The sequence below is a fragment of the Nomascus leucogenys genome, chromosome 9, assembly GCF_006542625.1.
Source record: "Nomascus leucogenys isolate Asia chromosome 9, Asia_NLE_v1, whole genome shotgun sequence".
NCBI classification, from domain to species: domain Eukaryota; kingdom Metazoa; phylum Chordata; class Mammalia; order Primates; family Hylobatidae; genus Nomascus; species Nomascus leucogenys.
In genome coordinates, this window is record NC_044389.1 from 17,958,698 (window position 1) to 17,972,493 (window position 13,796).

A 13,796-nucleotide genomic window follows, 5' to 3' on the forward strand; every position below is an offset into this window, starting at 1 on the left:
GGACAAATAGCTAATGCATGCAGGGCTTAAAACCTAGATGATGGGTTGATAGATGCAGCAAACCACCATGGCACCTGTATACCTATGTAACAAACCTGCACATTCTGTGCATGTATCTCAGAACTTAAAGTAAAATTTTTTTTAAAAAAAGGATTTCAAGATGAAAAAGATAAAATAAAATATATTACCCAGTCTGAGGTATTTTTTTACAGCAACACAAGAATGGACTAACACAATTAGTGTACTGCATTTGTATTGTATGGTACTTGACACATACTTAGCACAAATTATGTCATTTGATATTTACAACACCTTTTGGAAATAAGCAATGTGGGCATATTCCATTTTCAAATGAGGTAAATGAACATTCTGCTTTAAATCCTTTTGTGAAATTATACATGGTTTAAATAATAAATCTTATTCTACTTTTCATATTCCACTTTGCTTTGCAGATAGTACCTATTCACTAAATATTTGCATATCTTAAATTTATAGCCCTCACTAAGATAATTTTGAAGGCAGAAAATAATGATTATGTTCAAACACTAGCCAATATAAAATACTCTGGCAAGGATTTGATCATAGACAAGCAAAGAATTGTAAGGTTTGTTTACATTAAATGCTCAGTCAGCTTGAAATATGGTGGTAGACTATCCTGGTGCTTAGTAACCCTCATGCTTTATGGGAAGAGGTCAAAGAAACAGGGGTAAATTCAAAACATTATTCTTTTAATCTAGCATAGTACCAGGAACACAAGTGAGCCTGATCCTATTATTTAACTGACAATAATTTAAGTACTGAGATATTTCACATGAAATAAGCATTTAGGAGCATGTAATCCATTTCAAATCATCTATTTATGATGGCTTCTTCCTTTACTGTTAAAAGATATTAATTGTAAAGGTAAACATTGGTTTTAACAGCTAGGTCTTCTTTAACCATTTCTCTTAGTCAAACTCCATCAATTTTGACAAGCAAGCTTTTATAAAAGCATATTCTTTTAACATGTCTGCCAAATTAGCTTGTTGCTATGTATGAACTTAAAATACTACTTTAACTGTTACACCAACAGCCAAAAACAGATGGGATTGCTGCAAGATGGTGCAGAGAAAGAAGCTCTTGGGACATAAACTGATTTTGTTGTCTTAATGAGACCTATTTGGGAATAATTCTTTTTTTAAGTCCTTGCCACAAAGGAGAATAATTTTTTTTTTACAGAAAATGTGGAAATTCTCAAACCAAAAAAAAAATTCTCTAGTGGAAAGGTGTTACACACATATAAAAAAAATTACTATTATTCAAAGTATATGTTCATACTACCAGAAATTTATGTAGATCCCCAGAGGAAAGTTCTTTCCTTAAGCAATTCTTTTGCATCTCTTTATATTAAAAAGAATAAGTTTGAGAAGTTGGAAAATATTGCAAATGAAAGAAACATTGAAAAGGGCAGAAATATAAAAATAAACAGTTTTCTCCCAATGCTTTAGTTACTATGGGTTTGTCTCTGTCTTCATACCTCAATATCAAGGCTAAGCAGAGTTTGAGCTGAAGGCTTTTGACCCTATGAATTATTTATTCATCGATTATTTATGAAACACCTACTACGTGTTGGGCATCGTCACAGGTACTACGTGTAATATGGTGAGAAAAATGGGCACTGACCATAATTTCATTAAGCTCATAGTAAAGAAACTAAAAACTCTTTTTTATACAACCTGAAAGGCCATCACCTACTGTGTCACATTTTGCTATAAAATTCTGTGAAATTTGGGGGTTTGTTTCTTTTTTTTTCCTCTTATGAGCCATAATACCTGCCATCCATATTGTTTTTATGGATGGCATTCCATTTAGTTTTGTCTATTGCCTTTCATTTCCTATTTTCTACCGATAGTCAAGGCTTCTAAATACATTATTAGTATTTTCTCATTAGGATTTTTATTTTCTACCTAAATGTCATTCTGAGAGAGCTATCCCTCACTTGATCTTCCAGCCAGTAGACCTTAGGGGAAAGATCATTTCCAAATAAAGCAGCTGAAAAACACCACGGGGTATTTCAACTTGGGATTCCATGTCTTCCTGTATTACAACTTTATCCCGGCCTTCACTTTGTTTTAAATGTTTGAGAATAAAAGACCAGCTATGAGTACCATCTGCCTAAATCCCTCTACCTTGTCCAGATCATTAATGAAGACAATTAAAAATAGTTCTCACGAGAAAATAAGATAAGCCATTATTAAGAGGAAATCAGGTACACTTACATTTTCTACTTCCTATAGGTAAAGCATTTTAGATGTAATTAATGTTATATTTTCACTTCAACATAGATATTTAACGTATACTAGACATGAAAGGCACGATACTGTGGTTCATAATGAATTCTGCCTTTATGGACAATGGCTTTTAATGTAGAAGTTAAAATATGTATGAAGGTATAGCAAGATGGAGATTGATGTGTGCATGAAGAGGTACAGTTTTATATATTCATTTATGTGGTGCTTATTGTGTTCCAGGTTCTCTGCTAGGCACTTTGTATAGAGGGAGAGGGTGCATTAGACAAGGTTCCTCAAAGGTCCGGCATTGCTGCAGCCTATGAGAATTCAGCTACACAAACCTTACAGATGGCATTTGGCTGTGCAACACTAAATTTTATTTTCTTTGATTACTCTGAATGGATTTTATTTAATAATTTTGTTAAAGTATGAAGTATTTTAAGTGAGACATCATACAAGATTTTCCATGTGATGTGTTCAAACCTGATAGGCTTTATTGAATGGTAACTGTATCTTATTAGTAACTCATTCAAAGACAAATTGTTGTAGGGGTAGGGAGCTTGGAGGGGCAGGGAGAGAGAAGATAGACATATTGCAGATTAGAAGAAAAAAATCTTTTTTTTTTTTGAGACAGTGTCTTGGTCTGTCACCCAAGCTGGAGTGCAGTGGCATGATCCCAGTTCAATGCAGCCTCAACCTTCTGGGCTCAAGTGATTCTCCCACTTCAGCTTCCCTAGTAGCTGGGACTACAGGTTCATGCTGTTAATTTTTGTATTTTTGTAGAGACAGGGTTCTGCCCTTGTTGACCAGGATGGTCTTGAACTCCTGGTCTCAAGCAATCCACCGCCTCAGCCTCCTACACCCAGCCAGCATTAAAAAAAAAAAAATCTATTTTAACTTATTGCTAAGAAAGGTTTACTTTAGTGTTGATAGGGAACATTAATTGCAATATGATAATACAAGCCCCTGGTAGTTTCTCAATTTTAACAACCAGAAGTGCTTAGCAAGTACCTGAACTCTAGCACATTCCATATCAAAAAGCCAGCTTTTCTGTTCACTTGCTAACCAGATGAGAGATGACAACCCTGAAAACCTAACTAGCACTTCACACAAAACTGATGTTTTGTTAATGGGGGAGCTAATTATGATTCCACTTTCTTGGCTTAAGTGTCTTGAAGTCTTCTACTTGCTTATGCCTGGGGCACAAAGAATAACAAAACCAAACACGAGGCTCTCTACAAGTTACATTAATGAAATAACCCAGCCATGTTTTAACGGAATTGTTTGTCATCAAATATACATGAAGGACCTGGTGCCCTACCTGACTAGACATGACAATTTAACTTGGTGTTTCCATTGTGGCAACATGATCATAAACATATTAACAAGTCCCATAGTGTGATCAACAACAGATGTAGAATTAAAAGTGTTGACAAGTTTCATCAGGTATTTGGGCCTTATGTATTTTCCACCACATCTAAATCCCATTGCTCTGGAAAAACTGCCCAAGCAACTGTTCTCTAAAAGCTGTTTGCTGTGAAACATTCCCTTTTATTTCATGCTTTGACTGGATAAACAGACATAGATTCCCCTGAATGGGCTTTGGGGGAAAAAAAATCTACTTTACAATGCCAACTACTTATCATTGAATAGATGCTAAAAAATTCTCCAAAATGGGAAATGGGCATCACTCGACATGTTTGCATCATACACATGTATTGAAAACAATACTTTTAAAAACAAGTGCATGGAAATAAAATCAAGAACTTGATTAGTATGTATTAAAACCAGAATTAATCTTTTATAAAATTTAAAGGGCAGATTTTTAGTAAACATCTGATGCTTTTTGTCTTCTGTCATCTTTCCCTTTTGGAAATTTCCTGCTACCCACTGGTGACCTCGGGACCCCAGATACAAAGTGAGCACATCATCCAGCCTGGCTAATCAGAATCCTTCACTCTTTAGGCACAATAATTCATCCCAGGGATGAGCTATAATTCCAAGGCAGAGATGTCAGAATTTTCCTTTGGGCTTTTGCTAATGCTCTTGGGAAATACATTGTTTTTGGATTCATTAGCTGTAGGAAGAACATAAATCTAGAGCTATCCATGGCGCACTTGCTACCACCTGGGAAGAGCATTCCCAACAACAAAGCTAACAGAAAAAAGCAGAGCTGAGTCATGGCAAAAGAGGAAGGAATGCAAGAGAAAGGATAAGAATAGCAAGAATAAGAGAGAGAGAAAAATGTTGGTGGGCACATTTGTAGCTCTTACTTCTAGCCAGACCTAAATGCATATCCATCCCTGAACTTTTCAGTTGTTTTAGCCATCACCTCCCCTTTTTTGCTTATGCTGATTTAGATGGTCTAGTACTGGGATTGGTGATATGGTTAGGCTTTGTGTCCCCACCCAAATCTCACCTTGAATTGTAATCCCCATAATCCCCATGTGCCAAGGGAGAGACCAGGTGGAGGCAATTGAATCATGGGGGTGGTTTCCCCATGCTGTTTTCAAGAGAGTGAGTGAGTTCTTATGAGATCTCATGGTGTTACAAGGGGGTCTTCCCTATTTCGCTTGACACTTCTCCTTCCTGCTGCCTTGTGAAAAATGCGCCTTGCTTCCCCTTCACCTTCCACCATGATTGTAAGTTTCTAGAGGCCTCCCTAGTCTTGCTGAACTGTGAGTCAACGTAACCTCCTTTATAAACTACCCAGCTTGGGCAGTTCCTTATAGAAGTATGAAAACGGACTAATACGGTAAATTGGTACTACAGAGAGTGGGGTGCTGCTATAAAGATACCCAAAAAGGTAGAAGCAACTTCGGAACTGGGTAACAGGCAGAGGTTGAAACAGTTTGGAGGGCTCAGAAGACAGGAAGATGTGGGAAACTTTGGAACTTCCTAGAGACTTGTTAAATGGCGATGCTGATAGTGATATGGACAATGAAGTCCGAGCTAAGGTGGTCTCAGATGGAGAAGAGGAACTTGTTGGGAACTGGCATAAAGGTGCCTCTTGCTATGCTTTAGCAAAGAGACTGCAGCATTTTATCCCTGCCCTAGAGATCTGTGGAACATTGAACTTGAATGACTTAGGGTATCTGGCAGAAGAAATTTCAAAACAGCGAAGCCTTAAAGAGGTGACAGAGTACAAAAGTTTAAATATTTTGCAGCCTGAAAATGCAGTAGAAAAGAAAAGCCCATATTCTGGGGAGAAATTCAAGCCTCTGCAGAAGTTTGTGTAATAACAAGGAGCCAAATGCGAATCACCATGACAATGGGGAAAATATTTCTGGGGCATGTCAGAGACCTTCCTGGCAGCCCCTTTCATCACAGGCCTGGATGCCTAGGAGGAAAAATTGGTTTATTGTGCTGGGCTCAGGGTCCTTGCTTCTTTGTGCAGTCTTGGCACTTGGTGCCTTGCATCCCAGCTGTGGCTGAAATGAGCCAACATACAGCTCAGGCCATTGCTTCAGAGAGTGCAAGCCCCATGCCTTGACAGCTTACATGTGGTGTTGGGCCTGCAGGTGCACAGAAATCAGGGATTGAGGTTTGGGAATCTCCACCTAGATTTCAGAGGATTTATGGTAACATGTATGGATGTCCAGGCAGAAGTTTGTTGCAAGAGTGGAGACTTTATAGAGAACCTCTGCTAGGGCAGTGTGGAATGGAAATGTGGGGTCAGAGCCCCCATACAGAGTCCCCACTGGGGCACTGCCTAATAGAGCTGTGAGCCACCATCCTTCAGACCCCAGAATGGTAGATCCACCAACAGCTTGCACCATGTGCCTGAAAAAGCCACAGGCAGCCTGTGAAAGCAGCCAGGAGGGGGGCTATACACAGCAAAGCCACATAGGTGGAGCTGCTCAAGGCCTCAGGGGCCCACGTCTTGGATCAGTGTGACCTGGATGTGAGACATGGAGTCAAAGGAGATCATTTTGGAGCTTTAAGATTTGACTGCCCCACTGGATTTCAGACTTGCATGGGCCCTGTAACCCCTTTGTTTTGCCCAATTTCTCCCATTTGGAATGGCTGTATTTACCCAATACCTGTACCCCCATTTTATCTAGGAAGTAACTAACTTGCTTTTGATTTTACAGGCTCATAGGCAGAATGGACCTGCATTGTCTCAGGTGAGACTTTGGACTGTGGGCATTTAGGTTAATATTGGAATGAATTAAGACTTTGGGGGACTGTTGGGAAGGCATGATTGGTTGTGAAAGGGACATGAGATTTGGGAGGGGCCGGGGCAGAATGATATGGTTACACTTTATGTCCCCACCCAAATCTCATCTTGAATTGTAATTCCCATAATTCCCATAATCTCCACAAGTCAAGGGAGAGACCAGGTGGAGGTAATTGAATTATGGGAGTGGTTTCCCCATGCTGTTCTCATGGTAATAAGTGAGTTATCACAAAATTCGATGGTTTTATAAGAGGCTCTTCCCTGCTCACTCAGCACTTCTCCTTCCTGCTGCCTTGTGAAGAAGGTGCCTTGCTTCCCCTTCATCTTCTGCCATGATTGTAAGCTTCCTGAAGCCTTCCCAGCCATGCTCAACTGTGAATCAATTAAAACTCTTTCCTTTATAAATTACCCAGTCTCTGGCAGTTCTTTACAGCAGTATGAAAATGGACTAATACAGCTGGCAAGCTTTTATTCTGTAAAGGACCAGATAGTAAATAGGTTTTACTTAGGCTTTGCATGCCCTATAGACTCTATTGTAACTACTCAACTCTGTCATTGCGGTGTGAAAATAGCCATAAGCAATATATAAACAAATGAGTGTGATTATTTTCAATAAAATTTACTAGGCACACTGAACTTCAAATTATATATAATTTCCTATGTCACATAGTATTATTTTTCTTTCCATTCTCCCCCATCATTTGTAACTGTAAACACTGTTCTTCGCTCCAGGGCTATGCTAAACAGGTCATGGGGAGGATTTGGCCCATAGGCTGTAGTTTGCCCAAATCCAGTCTAACATTCATTTTTTTTTGGTGTCCCCCAAGCATCCATTTCACCCTACTATCCTGCAAAGACCCACAGATTTTTCTTTAGAGACTCTTTAATCCAACAAGATTTGAGGAATATTTGAAAGGGCTTCTGAGAAATAATTTTCCCCTCTTTTCTTTCTATCCTTTCCACACCCCAAGCCATTCGAGAAGAGAGAGCATATCCTCTGATAATTCAAGGAATGAGGATTGAGACTAAGAACTGCCACAGTCAGGAAAAAAGCCTCTAGCTTCCAGGAAACCACCTTTTGAAGCCTGGGAATGGAGCCAATGTAATGACCCGAGGTGGCCATTGAGTTAAATCGAACCTCATCAACAGCTAACCATAATCTGCTCAGTTATATGAGTCAATAAATCTTTTTTGCTTAGCTTATTTAGGATACATTTTTGGATAGGTTTCTATTCTTACAATGAAAAGAATTTTGACACATTTTTTAAAAAATCAAAGAGGGCAACTAGCTCTCTGCTTCAGAAAGGGTCACATAGTTCAGCAGCATCATAACCACATCACAGTCAAGTTTAGGAGCAAGTCCTCAGCTTTTCATGTTCAGATACTTTATCTGCTTATCAAGAGTTGTCCGGACTCTGGGGGAACGAATTCACACCAAACTCATAAAAGACGGTACACTTATTTATAAACAAAAATTCCTGTCCCACTCCACACTTTGAAGAAACTCCAGACGTCTCACCACTGCTATAAGGCCCTCCATGGCCAGTCTCCCCCAACCAGAATGGTATCTTTGCTTTTCCTCAAACATGATGAATGAGAAGAATGTTACAAATGATTTTTCCTCCTTTCTTAAATCCTCTTCATTCAGATCTTAATATGATTCACTGTCATTTTATTTAATTATCTGATAAACCTTCATTGAAAGAGAGGCCTTCTTTGACAACTCTGTCTAAAATAGCATGCCCCTCCTTCCCTACATACATGACTCAATCCTTTTCTATCTCCTAATTCTGCTTTGGTTTATTCATAGGAATTTCATCTAGCTGAAATTATATTCTCATTGTTTTTAATGATCTATTTCTCCACTAAAATATAAGTTTCATGAGGATAGGAACTTTGTCAAACTTGTTCACTATTGTAGTCCCAGTACAGTGCTTAGAACAGTGTTTGACATTCAATAGAAATTGCTGAATGAAACAAGGAAGTAAGGGGGGAGGAAGGGAGAAAGAGAGAAGGAAGGAAGGAAGCAAGGAAAGAAAGGAAAGGAAAGGAAAGGAAACGAAAGGAAAGGAAAGGAAAGGAGAGAAAAAGGGAAAGGGGAGAAGAAATCAATCCATACACTCATATTCCTATGAAAATATATACAGTACAAAACAAATTATTTTAGAAAATATCTGGAAAATATAAATCATTTTGTAGTTGTCTTACCCTAAGATCACAGATGGATAATTTTAAGAAAGACCATTATCGTGAACATAAGAGTAAACTACCTCTGGGCTACACTACTTGTCAAATAACATAACTGATTTATATGCATATAAGAATTTATAGCTCACAAAGCACTTTTCACCTATAATTGCATTGAACTCTTATGAGATCTTCCTTAAGGAAATGTTGTTATTCTCTTATACTGAGATGAAACTGAAGCTCAAAATTTAAGTAAGGAGTAACTCAAGGTTACCAGAAGATAAATGGCCAAAACTGAACTTGAACTCTGAGTCCTCTGATTTTTGTTCTACTCTAATATGCTGCCTCCATCTAGCAATGACAGATCCCACCTATAATATGTTCATTGACTTGCTTCAATTTCCAAGAATGACCAAAACTTGTCCTCATTTTCTAGGACTTTCCACACAAAAATTCTAACACAGCATGCCTCAGGAAAACCTGAGTATCTGTACAAAGCTCTTCGGCTCCATTTGAGATCTGCTGGGGTCTAGTGCTGCTCAAACTTTAGCGTGCATATGAATCACCCTGAGAGTCTTGGTAAAATGCCGACTCTGACTCAGTAGTCTTGAGGGTAGCCTGAGTTGCTGAATTTCTAACAGGATCTCAAGGGGCACTGATGCTGTTCAACTACAAGACTACACTTTGAGTAGCAAGTCTACAGGATACTTATATGGATTTTAAATTTCAATATAAGTAATTAGTATTGCAATCAAGATCAAAAGTTTATTGTTAATATAACTGATATTCATCGTCACTCCCTCCCCTCCAACTACCACCACCTCTTAGATACTTTGGTTTCTTTTGGTCCCATTTATTTTGGCAAGGGTACTCAAATGACTCAACTTCATCATTTGTCACTATACTTCCATCACTTCTCTCTCTCAGAATCACTACTTGTGCTAGCCACTTAAAAATCTGCCTCATTCTTTAGAATGATGGTTCCTAAATATCAACAACATATCTTGTTGATAAGGCAGAGTGAGTTTATTGCTAACCTTTATAAGGAAGAGCATCTCAACAGAGCTTTGGTAGTATCTCAAACAGGGAGATACAAGGTCAGATTTTATCAGGAATTTGAAGCCTGGCTTAAGGTGTGTCTTTCAGTATGGGTAGGGGCTTGATTAAGATTTGGAAAGAGTCATGATGTAGTAGTTTAGGATTAGTGATAGGATTAGAATATTTCATTCAGCAAGACAAGAACTTTGAAGGCGTGAGTTCAAAGAGTCTTAGGGCATAGATTATCCTTGGTTGGATGCTTTCTGTTGAAAAGTTGATGGTTCTTTGAAGAACTTTCTGGAATACAGAAACAATAATAGCAACAACAATAAAGTTATTTCCAACTTTCATTCTTCTAAGCAAGAGTTTCCTGAAATAGTACATTTATACTAATGAAGACAATGAAATAATAAAGTTACATTATTGTAGACAGTAAGCTGTATAGGGATAAGTAATTGTAATTATAGGATCCAAGTATCTTCAGCCTGAGCTGATGGATAGACAATTAATATCTTAGTGTGTGATCAATCCAGATTTTCTCTGCTACTAGAAGTATCACAATCATGTATCAAGTTTCCAGTTGCATTAATTTACTAGGGCTCAGTATACAATGCCACATATTGGGCGACTTAAACAACAGAAAATTATTGTGTCACAGTCCTGGAGGCTAAAAGTCCAAGATCTATGCTGGTAGGATTGATTTCTTCTGACAGACATGAGGAAAAATCTGTTCTATGCCTCTTCCCTAGTTTCTGGTGGTTTGCTGGCAATCTTTCACATTCCTTGGCTTGTAGAATCATCACTCCAGTCTCTGCCTTTATCTTTACATAGAGTTCTCCCTGGGTGCATGTCTGTCTCAATGTCCAAATTTTTTATAAGCACACCAGTCATACTGGATTATGATCCACCCAAGTAGCCCCTCATTTTAACTGATTATCTCTATAGAGACCCTATCTTCAAATAAGATTACATTTTGAGGTACTTGGAGTTAGGTTCCTAACATCCTCTTTTGGGGGTGACACAACTCAACCCATAATACCAGTGACTGATTGTTCCAACCTCCATAAATGTCAGGCTTTCCTGTTCTTTTTGCTGATGATTATTTGTTGGATCATTTCATAAAATAGAGACTATACAACAGCATTTAAGACTTTGAACCTCACACAACTAATTGTCACAACATGCTAAGAGAAATATTATGATCAGTTTTTATAGTCCACTTCCCAGGCAGGAGCTAAGAGTTTCACCATGAAATCAATAGAAAAGATCCCATCCCCAATGCCAATGGCCCACAGAACCAGCTATGAGGTTATTAACCAAATTACCTAATTTTCTGCTTTCTTTGTGAATCCCAGCTCTTTTTAGTAATATTAATATGCAGAGATATAAGTACAATATTCTCTTACAGCTGCACTTGCTCCCTCTTGAGACGCCAATACTGTATCTAAGGTGGCTCTATTTTAACCTACCACCTGCCAATTTCATGAACCTCTCAGATGAGGAGACATTGTCTAATCCAATTCATCTGTTATTCTCCTAATCACAGCATGTAGGGCACTTTCCCACTTTCTGGGCCTTTGGTAAAGCATGAAGTGAAGAAGCCAAAGAGATAGAAAGCAACTCGAAATTCTCCTTCAGAGGTTACAATTTGGGTTCTTACATGAAGGTCTAGTTTTTCTCCTTGAATCATGTTTTCTGATTATCTATTTTTCTTAAAGGAAAAATGTGTAGGCCAAAGCAGACCCTAGGTGATGTTAAGAAGTATACCGAAAGAAGGTGTCCATTTACCAAGATAATTTGTTCCTATTTAGTTTAGGAATAGAACAACAGTAGCTAGTAGGCTGTTGTGCTACTAATTCAAACCCAGTCATTAGGAGCCACTCAGTGATTCACTGTGGCCAAAAAACATTTGTTGGATTGACAGACAGTGCTGTAATATTTTGACAACACTTATCAAGAATAGTTTGGTGCCAGGCAATGAAATTTATAGTATAGACATCATTAGGTAGTTTAAAAGCAAATAATGTGTCTTACTTGTAAGACCTGTGAAAGTGAGACATACTCCAAATATACACCATCTGTTCCCTAGCCCTCTTTCAAGTTCTATTTCTGTAAAGGTCTAGTTACAAAAGCTAGCTCCCACAAAATGTCACCAAGTATTTTTTAGGGGAGATAGAAACCTCCTATTCTAGGTATGGCATAATAGAGACTTGTGGGTTTCTGGTTACCTGGGCTCTTGTGATGCTTTTCATCTAAAAAGTCACAAAGTACTTGAAGTCATCTGTCCAGAAAACCAACTGATTATGACAAGGACTGGAAGCAAGGGAAGCTGTGTGGCTGTCTGTTCTTGGTTGAATATTGTCCCCTCAAAATACATGTGCCCCTGGAACCTGGGAATGTGAATTTACTTGGTAATAGGGTCTTTGAAGATATAATCAAGTTAAGATGAAGTTATACTAGATTAGGGTGATCCTTAATCCAATGACTGATATCTCTACAAGGAGGAGGATGGATCTGGATAGAGACACACAGGCAGTGATTAGAGTGATACAGCTGCAAGTCAAGGAATACCAACGACTGCCAGCAACTACTGGAAGCTAAAGACAGGCAGGGAACAGATGCCCTCTAAGAGTCTCTAGAAGGAACCAACCTTGCCAACTCCTTGATTTCAGACTTCTAGCCTTTAGAGCTGTTAATGAATAACTTTCTGTCACTTTAAGCCACCTAGTTGGTGGTAATATGTTATGGCAGCCCTAGGGAAGTAATATCTTCTCAAATGAAAACATATACAACCCCAATAATCAGTTTAGTTGTATGCTTAACCAGTTCACTAGTAAATTGTAGCTAATTATTGGGCTCATATCAAGGAGTAGTTAAGGATACAAGAAACAACATTAAGAATAGTGACTTATAACTAGCATAGATAAAGGTAGCTTTAAACCTGCAAAAGAGCAAATAAGGGGGCTGATTTACATCCAATTTGAACCCATATTTCTTCCAGTACCCATTCCTGACTAGAGTTGGTTGCAGACATTCTATAAAGGCCTCCTTGAACTACTTCAAGGATTTGGATAGGATCTCAGTGAGTGCTACTGGCCTGGCATAATGATCAGCCTAGACATTTTATATTTTCTTAGCCTCCACACTAGCTTTTTTTGTATAAGCACCCACTTTTGTAATTGGCATCTCATTAGGAAGCATTATAGCACTCTAAAGTTATTTAATTTGCTCAATACTCTTAATTGGGGTGTCTCTGCTTTTTGTTTCCAAAGTGTTCCAAAATCATGTACCCTCTCGAAAGAGATCTATTAGCTGTGTGTTTATTAACCCTTTAATCTCTAGCTAAAGACAAATTCTTGGGTGTACAAGTTCCACCATCTGGGTAGATTTTGCCACTGGCAAGAAGTCATATTCCAGGAGCAAAGTAAGATCTGTTACAGCATATTCTGTCTGATATTTTCCTGTTTCAGAACAAAGATATGGCATACCAACAAAGATTAAGTATAGATTTCCTAAGTCATTTATAATAAATCTATTTTGAACATACATCATAACTAGATGTTAGATGGTCATGATTTTCCCCCTTTTCAGGTTATAAAAAAACAATTTCAGAATTCAAAGTGTTGCAATGATGGATGAAAATACATGAACAAGAAAATAATATGATTACACAGGAGGTAAGTCTACTTGCTAAGCAATATTGTGCATTTGCTGTGAGCAACAAAATCTGTACACCATGAAGAACTATTAGATTTAAAGAGCCTAATGTCAAGCTGGTGGAAGCCCCCACTAGTGCAGCTGTTCCTCCTATTGCACTTAGACAAGGTGAGTAGGGTTTGCTACTGGGTCAAGAGAGAGACCATTCATTGATCTCTGATAATTCCCACAAAATGGAATCAGAAGTCCAAGGAATTATCCATATCTTTCACATAGAAGTAGACAGAAAGTCTTATCATAGCTAGGTCTAGGTCAAACCCAGAGTAAGTGGTAGAAGGAGGACTAATTTTAAGTCATAAAAGCCCTGTTCATGTTTCGGTTCTCAGTGAAGAGGTTCCATTAGCAAGAACTTACTTACGTCATAGTGGGGCGATGATTTCAGAAAAGTGAAACTGCTGCCTTGA